Genomic DNA, 12,126 nt, shown 5'->3' on the forward strand with positions numbered 1-12,126 from the left:
CGAGCTCGTTTCGTGCAATCGAACGTGTGTTCGTAAACCGCGTACGAAATGATTTTTCTGTCGGGTTTACTCGCGAATCCAGAGAATTTGTATTATACTCGACGATCGTAAAAATAATACGATAAAAATGAAAAAAAACATTGGTGAATCTGGCTCTACTCTTACAACTTCCATCGTGTCTACGCTATTTAATTACATTTTTCTTAACAACTTCTTATTATTTAGTGGCAAATCGTTCTTTTCGTTTGTATTATGTACGTACATTAGATTTTCAAAGCTGTACATACATACGCGAACAAATATAATATTTTTGTGATTGTTGAAAAATTTCCCCTATAAAAATAATTAAAAATAATTATCCTACTTCGTATGTGATTTTGTATAAAAATTATTTTTATACAGAAAGAATATCAGAATATCATTCGATATATTAGAAGAAGTATTTAGAAGGGAAGGATAAATGCGTAATATTTTTTGCCACTATAATATTCTGATGCGGAAAGTCCGTATTCGAAAAAGTTCATTTGACAAAGGAAGAAAATAGCGGTTCCACCTGAGAACGTAATCAATTCGATGGAAGAAGCTCGGCGTGCTTTTTTTCCTTCGACGAAGAACCGAGTCGTTCATCGAAGTATCGATTGGTTCGTATAATAATTACCTCCCCTGCATTAGGGGTGACTACCCCCACCACGATCCTAAACGAGCCACGCTGCCTTGTATTAGACTAGACTCGACGAGGGGTGAGTGAACGGTGGCGTACCCGGGCAAGAGCAGCTGTTACATTCTTTGAATCCTTTCGAGTCACGTTAATTAATTATTTATCCGGCTCGTAAATAACTATCGGCCGGTTGTTATAGCGAACGTACCGCTCGATACGTCAAGTTTTCTCTGGAACTCAATCTATACCTTCTAAGAAAACGTGTCGCAACAAATACAGCGGTAAAAGCTCCGCCGCTATATTCCGCAGAGCCTAATCAACCTTTCAAAGCCATTTAACCTCGATACTCACAATTTTCCAAGGGAAGACGCATAAACTTTCACGCGAATAATTTACTCGAGCCACGAAAGCTTGTTGGATGGATCGCGAACGAGCGAAAAGCGTAAGGCAGAAGACCCACTCTCGTCTTATCTATTATTCAAGATTAACAATTAGTCAGGCGGCTTTACAGCTTGAATAATTAACCGGACAAGACGAAGTGGAGCAAAACGGCGTTTTCTCGGCCGATTCTTGAGTACTCGTGACGGCGGCCAGTACTCTAACTCGGGTAAGCGCGCGCTACGAGCAAAAGCAAAGGAAACAGCACGAACACGAGCACGACAACGCGAATGGCGCTTCATGCAAGCGCGCTTTCGGATCCGGGATCCGTGAACGCACCCGCGCTTTCGCTCGACATGTCGGCTTGTCGGTTGGATGGGTGGGTGGCGGTCGGGTATTTTTGTATCTAATTATAATCCTCGGGTGAGGGAGCGAGGCAATCGCCTAAAATTAGAGCATATAGTCTAACCGGTACACGTCGCTCGCTATTTTATATTTTCCCGTCTCTTTCGCGCCCGTACGCGTGCCACCGACCGCGCTCGCTCCCTTTTTCCTTCTCGGCTCACGCCGCGCGACTCGTCGCTCATCCTGCCAGCCGTTTTATCGCCTTCCCTCTACCCCACCGAGGTCATATCTATTGCTCTCTTTCAAAACCAACCGCTCACTCTCGTTAGAAGTCTAACAGAAGTCACCGGGAAAGCCGACGTGCGGGAATTCGTACGCGATTATCGCGCGTTACGTCCACACGATCCAACGTTCTGTCTCGTTGGAGTTCTGGCTCCTTTTATACGACCAAGCGTTATTATGCATGCGGTGGTTCGCGACGAATATACAGAGTGAATTTTGTATACGCGAAGAATGCTTGAAATTGGAGGATCTAAATACGACACATATTAACCCTTTGTATTTCGATCGTGATATAACGTACAATGAACAGATCGAACAGGTTTCTACAGTGACGCTTTTTAAAACAAACAGATCATTGAAGTTTTCAAAAGAGAAAGATTGAGGAAATATCGAGGATCTTTTAAATTTATCAGTTCGAAAGAAGTAACATTAGATCGAAGTTGCAAGAATCTTCGGTAGTTTAAAAAGAGCGAAATTCATTTCTATTGCAATTATTCCATCTAGTACCGTCACGCTATACATACGCTAAACTTGACAATCAATATACCGACAAAAGCACCCAATTTTGTACATTTCATAGTACGACGATCAATCACTCGATCTACGCAGATATTATCGTAAAATCTCAAAAGCAAAAGTTACCAGAAAAGGTAGAAAATGGAGTCCTCTCCATTAGCCTTTACGCCACGCGATTAATGTGTCTCTTTCAAAGATATACATCCATAGATTTGGTCTTCCGGTCGCTTAATGGACTCCTTCGCGTCGAAGATCAACCGTGTAGGATCAAGCGGGTCACAACGAACCGTTGTCGTATCGACGGGGGCGACTGAAAGGAACGTCGTCCGGTAGAACGCGATCGTGGGGCAGAGGAGGGCAAAGGGGTGAAAATAGAAGGAAAAAGAAATAATGATCCATAGTGAAACAATAACACGAGTGACAGCTTGTGATTAGCCGGCATAGAAGCATAATCAGGATAATGACGGGTTTACACCCTCTCTCTGGCTGCAAGAAAGGGAGCCGATCGAGTGACGGCGGGACGAGAGGACGGCGGTTGCACGGTTTGTCGAGTTAATTGTCGTCTAGCGTGTCGATGCGAACGTACCCCCGTCCAGGCACACGCAAATGTCACTGCGAGGCACGAGCAGAGGGAGAATAATAATAAAAAAAAAAAAAAGAAGAGAAAGGGGGAAAAAAATGAAAGTTCCTCGCGGAGCTGCCACGACAATTAAAGGGAAAAGCGCGGGGCTGTTCCGTCAGCGAAATTGCGATGCTTCGGGGAACCGTAATGGACGGGCGATAAAGAAATACGATCGCGCGCTAATTGATGTTAAAACCACGACCTAACGTCTGCTTAATCGATTGTCAAATAGTTGAGCCACGAATGGCCGTAACAACACGACCGTGTTACGAAACCGAGTATGAAGATAAATTGTTTTTGAAGTAGAATTGAAACGTAACTGTGATTTTAGTGGCTAGTTCGTGTCCATTGTGTACGTATCTTTCTAACTTTCGAATATTTCGTACGTTTAAGAGGAAAATACGAAACTACTGGTAATATCTACGTGTGATTCTTTTTATTCTATATCGCGTTCGAATTTCTCTTAGTTTGCCTTCTAATTCCTCTCTAGAAGTAAGCATAGAATTATAGCGAGTGGTCAGTAAAGGTACCTTAACTTGTATAAAATGGTCACAATGGAAGTTCTGGAGGAAAACAAAGACTCGTGAAAGAAATCAATATTTCTGTTAAAATAACTGGTCGACAAACATAATCTACTGGCACAATATAGCTGGTCGTATCTTCTCGGCGAGAAGCAACGATGGTCGTCTAAATATCCCTTTCTAGGAATATTAATTTCAAAATAATCCCGAGAAGGCCATTTTTAGGCCATTCACGGTACATACACGTAAAATTCGAAGACAAGATTCAATAAATCGTTAAATGTATTACTAGTATATCTGTGAGCCGAATCCTTCAGGAAACAATTACCTAGGAATTTAATTCGTCCCTAGAATTTTTCGATGCTGTCGAAGATTACGATCCACACACCACCCATAAACGACGAAAAAAAGCAAAATCATAGAAAGAGACCAGGAACGTTGTAGAACGATCGGCGAACGCATGAAGCGTGAGTTTTTCGTGGCGCGATCGAACGCGATGAAGATAATCGTAGGTTCGCAAGGTAGCACGATCTAACGCGATCGTGAAAAGATCGAGGCCCGACGCTGGCGAAGATCGCCGGGCACGCGGATAATAATCGTTGATTGGCATCGATCGAAAGTCGTTCCGTAGGTTTTATGGGAAAATCGGCTGACACGTGACGATCGTTGAACGATCGACAGTCGGCTTGGCCGTACGTGACTGCGATCGTTAATCGCGACCGAAGCAGGAAAAAGGGGGACGGCTAGAAAAATGCCGAAGAAACGCGGATAAAACGATAATTCGGTCAACGGGCCCCCAACAGGGAAAAAGATTTAATTTCTACGTGGATTATTAATCCGGAATCCGACTTCTTGCGTACGATACGTTTTCATGGGATCGTGTTAGGAATACCGATCGTTCTATGCTTCATTGTGACCGCGTGAAACATTCAAACTCAATGACGCAACGTGGATCGTAATTGTGTGTGAAACAAAAACCTTCCACTTGCTTCTACCTAAGCGGTTAATTTTCGCAACAGAGGAATATTTCGGGAATATTTCGTATGTTCGCGTAAAACAATGACGTTAGTGTCCAAAGGTGAGTACAGGCGGGTTGAGTAAACTGACAGACACACGATTAAAGTCGTGGAGGATTCGAACAAATTTTTATTCGTAACACACAAACTTATATAACAAGGTGAATCGGCGTAATCGTAAGTAGAACATTCTAACGTATAATCAGACAGCTCGTGATCGGACGAAGCGACAATGCGAGAGGCACTACGGGCAACCTATCTTCGAACAAACGGTCATTGTCTCTTTATTGAACTTACGAACGATCGGCTTGGTAGATAACGTTTTGCCAAAAATTTCAAAGGCAAACCGTTCGGCTCGAATTCGATAGTCGCGATAAGGAATCTGCTTGTTTGGAAGGGACACAACGTTCACAATGACAGGCACGATCAAGCAAACACACAGACAGATTCATAGACGAAGTGGTATGCGTACGTGCAGGAAAAGGAGGATAGGATGGAAGAATTTTTCGCCGCGACGCAACCATCTCGGGTCGAGCTGCCGAACGCGTGGATCGAGGCCTCGCAGAATTTCGGATTTCTCGAAGCTGCGACTGGTCTAGGCCATAAGAACATCGTTAAGATTATATTTAGGCATCGTAAAAGAAAATATGCGCCCGTTGGAGCCAAGTCGCTCATTACGTGAGACAGCATTAACGCCGCCGTACAACCAACGAGTTTTCAGCATCGTATACTCGCGTTAAAATATATATAGTTAGCGATCTACGTGGTAAACCGGTGGATCCAAGGTGTTATTCGAAATTTCATGCAATTAGCTGCAAGCGTTTGTCCACGAGGCATAGTTTATCTCCCTCTTGAATTCTTGCAACGTCAAATTAAGAAATACCTAACACGTTACATGATTTTAAACTAAAGCAGCATAGAAAGGTAGGAAAAGTTTCCTTAACTAAACGAATACCGATCTTTCTTTCTGCGCCGTATTTCCTTCTTATTTTCCTTTCGTTTCTTTTTTCGTTGGTCGACGTGGATTTTTACGAGACTCCGCTTCCAGGCAGAAAAGTCTTCCGCGCTGTTCACCACGGGATTGTAACACGGTCCTTGAAACCCAACGATGCTCTTCACTGTCTGCGAATTTCTAGGTCAATGCTGTCTACCGTGGCCGTTGCACGGGAAAAGTAACTAGTCGCCGTCTTCGAAAACAATTTCAACTACCGAACCAAGATGCCAGCCCCTGGAAATTTTAATTGAACCAGAATTTCCGTTGCTTAATGGATGCTTTAGAAGCCATCAAAAGTATGAGACTTCAATTCGAGCAATTTATTATGCGGAGTATTTCTATCCTTAAATCCAACTAGTAGGTATCTTCGAATCGTAGCCTATGATTCATAGGAGATCCTAACAGTATGGAGTAAACACGAATTAGGTTACGTAATTTTATTTCGACGCAAGCTATCACAGTTGACCTATGACCTAACGAAAATTGTATCGAAATCAACAAACACCTACAATTCTGGTTCGAACTAAACAACAAGCGCAAAGAAATTTCAAATGCTTGTAAGGCATAAGGCTCAAGATCGAGCTTCCGAAATCAATCAAAAGAAGCCGATTACTTGTCAACCTCGCGACAACGAATCAAACGCGCATCAACGTGGTGAAATCCCCTCCGCGCGAGGAGCGAGATGGGAGCTAGGTTCTAAAAAAGGGATAGAATACGACGAGTGGCGCTTGAAGAAAAGTCGGAAACACCGAAATTCGACGAGCGGCCCAAAGGGGTTGGTCGCGGAAAATCGCGAAGGGCGGGTCGCGAGAGGAAGGTAGACATCGGCGGGAAGCAAGGGGCGACCAGGGGGTGTTGGTGTGCGCGTCCCGAGGGTAATGGGAGGCGGGGGGAGCCGGTTTAGGAAGGGGGGGTGGAGGATGGTGGCAGAGTAGGGCCGGCGAAAACGCGGTATGCAAAGCAGGCGGCGAATTTAAACGGTCCTGCGCAGAACGAATGGCCTCACCTCGTGCTACGCTCCCTCGTTTCTTCTCTCTCTCGGCCTCGTGCTCGCTCGCACTCGCGCGACCACGTCTCTGGATGCGACTTCGCGAGCACCCACACGCAGGTACCACCAGAGGGGCAAAGAGAAACACACCGAAGGAGCGACAGACACCGAAACAGACAGCGAGGCGAAGAGAGAGGGAAGCAGCGGTAGAGAAGAAGAGGAAAAGCGACACGGACCGAGAGTAGCGCGGACAAAGACGGAGAGAGTGACCGCTCTTTGGCTCCCTCTCACGTTTCCTCACCGGTTCTCTCTCACTTGTCTCCCCGTGGCACACGTGCACGCAGCGAAACTACGTTCTCCTGTCAGCAGAACTCCCGATGCGGCCCGTACGACCTGCGAAGGACCGTGTGTCCACCTGGACGCGGCACTCGCGCGACGATCCTCACGGCCAACGCGTATAATATCCCCAGGAAGCGTGGCAACCTGTCCGCTCGACGGACCACCGCGACGAAACAACCACGTCTAGGCGCGTTACATTCGATCGCGTTGACCGCGGCGACGTTTTCCACCCGGATTCGAGTAAAATGGCTGCTCTCGCCGCTGCGGCGCGCCCGAGCTTACTGGCTTGCCTCCCTTCGTTTGGGTCTCCACACAGACAGACGCGCGATCGCTGCCACGCGTGTGTGCGGATGCACACGTACGTCGGGGGCGCACACGCGCATGTACACGTTTGCCACGGAGAGGCACACGCGCGCGACCATCCCGACCGCGACGGTACACGTATATAGAACGCGCGGCCTCGTGTATACACGCGTGCTCCCACACGTAGCTTCGTGCACGCACACGCGAGACCGCTTCGCCCCCGCCAACCACGCGCGCACGTGTCTGCGCGCAGAACAGCTGAGCGGAAAGGAACGCGCTTCTTTCTTGCCTTTCGCCAACTTCGCGTCTCGCGCTTTTCGATCTTTCTTCGACCATTCGGTACGCGTCGTTCCTCTTCCCCGTTCAGCAGAGTTCGATCGGATGCGCGGAGAGTTTCGTCGCATCGATCCGATCGATCGAAAGAGGCGAGGATCGTCGAGTGCGCGGTGCCATTTAGCTCGAAAGTTTCCAAGTTTCAGACGCGACTGAGCAGAATTTAAGACGATTCGACACGCTGTCGGAGAGATTTAATTGTTCTCCGTCCGGTCCGCCTTCGCGTTCGATACGGCCACCCATCCGAATGTCAAGAACCACAGAGCCAGATATAAAGAATCCCACTTTTGCTCGCGGCCGCGGCGTTTTCTCGAATCTCCGATCCCGTCGGAGAAACTTCGATCGCTCGACACGCCAGCTTGGAAAGTTGCCGCCCGTTATTTTATCCAGCATGACAATACCGTGATCGCGAATTTACGACTGGCTCGTAACGGCGCCTGGTTGCGTTATCCTATTCCGGCCCACCGTTAAAGACACCACGCGGACAGGGAATCGCAACAACGTAAATCGAAGATCTAGATTATCGCTCCAACCGGTGCACCGTTTCGTCGTCGTGGTTAACGTTACTACGGACTCGCGCGTTTAATTAGATCAGAGTGGATCGAAGCTTGGCACCGAGACGTACGTCGACGACGATACTTTACTCGTCGCGACCGCTGTGTGCCAGAACGGAATGTCGCAGCGAATGAAGCTGAAACGAGGATGAGCTCATTTGCTCTGACGTATTTAAGAAACACAAAAGATCCGCAGAAAGTAAAAAAGAACAAGGAAAAACCTCTGCCTCTATATCGTTACTGACAGAAAAGCTTCGAGTCGCAACGCGGTAGACAACTGCAGTAGGGCAGAATCGTCTGGTTTTCTGCATTCTTGCAGCGCTTCGTGCCATTATTGGCATTATGAGTATGCAAATTGACGAAGAAGGATAACGGGTGCGTTGACCAACCTATTAGTAGGCATAGGCCACCTCGATCGTGTCTCCTTATTGACGTAACGGTTCTCAGTGACGATTTTCGTTCCGTTTGGGAGGCCGTGGCGGACGCGGAGGCAGCGCGTCTCACATCGATCGTACTGGCATGCTCGTTACGTCAGGATCGTACGATTTCTAGAATTAATTAGCCGCGATAGATCACGTCGCAGCTTTTTCACCGTTCTCCTCCGACCTTTTTTCTAGCCGCGTGCACGAGAAAAAATATCGTAATTGCTTTGCGTGGGTAAGAAAAGTTGATTACGCTAACGGTATCTCGGCTTCTTTTATCGGAGAACTTCCAGCGGAACGGCGACCCGACGGTCTACCACGTGAAAACGAAAGCTATTCACCGTGAATGTTTAATTTCGATTCCGATCGATCTTACTTATACCTCAAAAATTTGTACGTAACATTTCTAAGGAAAGATAACGCGTTACTTGTTGGTCGGTTGATCGTTTATCTATAGTCTACGGGTAATACGAGTATTTTCCTTCTTGTCGAGTATCTGCAGAACGAGGTGTTCGGTATGGTTTTTGATGTTTTTATCGTTTGCTCGTAGAGGCCGATAGTTCGCTGCTAATACCCTAAGTGCTGTGTGCCTCGGATTAATTTCATACTTCGCGACGTGAAAAAAATATAGCGGGGCCGACGAGCACCTCCTTCCCCGGCAATTTGATCGTTTATCACGATCAATTAAATTTCCTGCGCGGCGACGATAATTGACCAACGCCATCACCCTTGTACCACGGTGTCGAGATAATCTCTGGTGCAAGTGCCGATAAATGGCGCATTCGCGTGAATGGCGCATTCTGTACCGCGCTATCATTATTTTACGAGATACGTTTTAAGCGTAATAAATTTTATTGTGCTTCTACCGTCCACCCCCCTCCACCCTCCCGCTACCACCACCATCGATTCCTTGGCCTTCCTCGAAACAAGCTCGAGCGTCGCGGCTCCTCGCGAACAAACCGGAACCGGTAAACAGATTTTCTAGAATTCCGGATGGTAAACGAATCGAGGAAAAATCCTGGCATCGCTCGCGATCGCTGGAAATCGTAGCTATTTCACGAATAACCTTTCTTACTTTACGCGATCTAACGAGGATCAGACGATTAGGAGAGTCAGACGATGCTTTGAAGGTTTCCATCGCCTCCTTATTATTTTTATCGTTCTAAGCGAATGTCGTAATAATTACTATTAATTATTTTTTTCATCAAAGTTGAAGTCTACAGTCTAACGAATTAATAACTTACGAATATATCAGAAGCAGATTGTTTAGTTCTCTGTCAATCACGAACATATTAGAGGAAAAATGAAAGAACCACGTATAGACATGTGGTTCCTCGCGATTTTACCACCTCGCCTCCCTGTATTGCTAGCACGTATATCCCATAAATATGTCGTAAATTAATGTTATAAATCATATAACAGGAGACAATAATTACATCTTTCCGTTCAATTTGCCATGACACGCATACAAATAGGGAAATATGTACTTTTTTTATTGAATTGACTACGATGACATTTACATACAATATATCGTGTTCCAAGTTGCTCGTTGAACACGATAATTGCCAGAGAAACCGAGACGTTTCAACGAATTATTCTTTAAGAAATGCTCGTATTGTTCGAGATGCAACATAAGCATAGTGGCTGAAGGTAGTGTTGTGCAGCTAGGAATAGTGTCGGTGATTTCCGCGTCGCGACGCTCGCGACGGGCTCGTCGTTGTAACGCGGTGCCGGCCACGAGCACGCGCGACTATACAAATCAATATTTTCTACATATCTCACGAGTTTTCCCTAATTGGCCGGCTGCACGAGCCACACCACTCGACATGGCCATGCCGCGTTTTTATGATTGTTTGCTGGAAACACGTATCTCGATTGAATCTGGAGGATGCGCGTCGTTTCTTGTTTTTCAAATAAAAACACCATTCAACTGTCGTCAACCCTGTGTCGCAGGGCAAAAACCAACTATGACAGAATGCTTGCAAAAACTTGTTGTTCGTCAAGCGAATCAACGTGATCATCCCTTTTGTTCCTATTATTGGATCGTTATGGTAGCCGTCCTAGTAAATGCGTTGCAAATATGCGATGCATATTTAGATCATAACGTTTGTTGCATTAAGAATGTTGGTAGAGTGACAATTACGCTCAAACAGATTCTTTTCTACGTAAGTTTATAAAATATTTGAATAATTAAAAAAGAAGAAACGATCTATAATTTTTCGCTACTTATCATTTACTTACATTTCTTATCAGACAAAACCTGCAGCACGATACTTCTCACGATTCGTTTTCAATACACTGTTCGGATATGCAAATAATCGTATAGTATTTCCATAGATACAAAGTGGAATGACGATAAAAACAAATGAAATTTCCAAGTAAATATACTTATGACAAATTACAGTTGTGTAACCGCTGTAATTTTCCTTTCGAAATGACCCTGATTTTCTACAGAATTTAAAACGTCGTTGAATATTCTACGAATTCTACTACAAATCGTGTTTACAAATGGATTATTCGTTCTCTAACTGCTTCCAATTGCCTCAGTTAACTCTAATTGTAGATAAACTAATTTCTTGATAGTCAATGTCGATAAGCAATATTCCATCTGGTGTCCTCGCGTGTGTTTGATCAGTAACGTAAGCATTATTTCGGACGAAATTTTCGGAAAGAAGGAGAAACTATCTTCTGAGAAATTGCAGACGTTCGTCCACACGGTGAACGAGTTCGGAGGTATTATGAAATAAATCTCGTTATTGCTTGGTCGAGGAAGAAAAGCGGGCGGTCAGTTTTAATTAAAGAACTCGGGGCGTCAGCTGCTCCTTGCCAACGGCTCGCTGGTTTCCCTTCTTTTCCTTTTTTTCCCTCTCTTTCTTCCAGTCGTGCATCGCGACCGATATCGCCTACGTATGTGCCATAAAACCCACGGTTTCGATGGGAAAAATAGTCACCGAACGAAAACGGTGACTCGTCAATGTTGCACTATATCCGTAAATCGAAGTACAAGCGAGTTCATTAATACCACGATCATAGTAAATCAAGTAGATCTCTTTCATACGCGTCATACGATCAACGTGACGTTACGTAAATCAATTTTATTTAACGTTTTACGAACCGATGTAAACGCTAATATCGGTAATTAATGTCTTATATCGAGCCATAAATTAAAACGAAATTCATAACGAAAGAATATGCCAATTAGATTTGCATATGTACAAAGAAACATGCTTTTGAAGAGCGAGAAATGGTAAATTCGTGTCCTTGAATTGGTTTAGATAACGATGTAATTGCGCAATCGATAATATATTGCAACTTTGTATAAATAAAAAATAATAAATACATTATGCATGATTATCGTAAAGTTAATAAATGTCATCGTTATTATTTCTCTTATTCCACCAAAGATTATTTGTTACCATATGCAGATAAATTTTTTATGTTAATATATTTATAATTTGTTAGGTATAAGTTCTATGGTGAACGGATAGATAAATATTGTTATCAATGAAATAAGAGTAACGGACAAAAATGAAAGCGAATCGTAAACTACACGTAAGAGGCTGCATTCCTAATAATTTGCACACTTGGAAACCTGTCGCACATATAACCATCGATGTCTCATCGCGCCACGTGGATCGTAAAACTAAAGAGTGACTAGCATCGTGCTGGAGGTACTTAACGAATAGGTAAAAGAGCTCGAAGAGCAACGGGCAATCGAAGAAATTGCCGGTGCAATTTTATACGAATGGGAGGAGGGGGAAGGAGGGAAGGACGCGTCGCGTTCCAGTTAATGCGAAAAATATTTACAACGGTACACATGTCCACGATCAGAAACACACCCAAGATGACGCTTTT

The 12,126-nt window shown here is 44.8% G+C and overlaps 1 protein-coding gene across 7 annotated transcripts in view; it reads right to left on the reverse strand.

Annotated features, from left to right (window-relative positions):
• LOC126863993 (zinc finger homeobox protein 4-like) overlaps positions 1 to 6,948 on the reverse strand; it is a 410,183-nt gene extending 403,235 nt beyond the window's left edge. For 3 of the 7 annotated variants that reach the window (XM_050614831.1, XM_050614828.1, XM_050614820.1), the window contains exon 1: positions 6,622 to 6,947. The gene's annotated coding sequence lies outside the window, so the exon portion shown is untranslated. Of the gene's footprint in view, positions 1 to 6,338 lie in introns of all 7 variants that reach the window. The other 4 variants (XM_050614829.1, XM_050614830.1, XM_050614822.1 and 1 more) reach the window with 3 other exon arrangements.
• Between the last annotated feature and the right edge of the window lie 5,178 nt (positions 6,949 to 12,126).

Source organism: Bombus huntii, chromosome 3 (genome assembly GCF_024542735.1).
Source record: "Bombus huntii isolate Logan2020A chromosome 3, iyBomHunt1.1, whole genome shotgun sequence".
Taxonomy (NCBI): Eukaryota; Metazoa; Arthropoda; class Insecta; order Hymenoptera; family Apidae; genus Bombus; species Bombus huntii.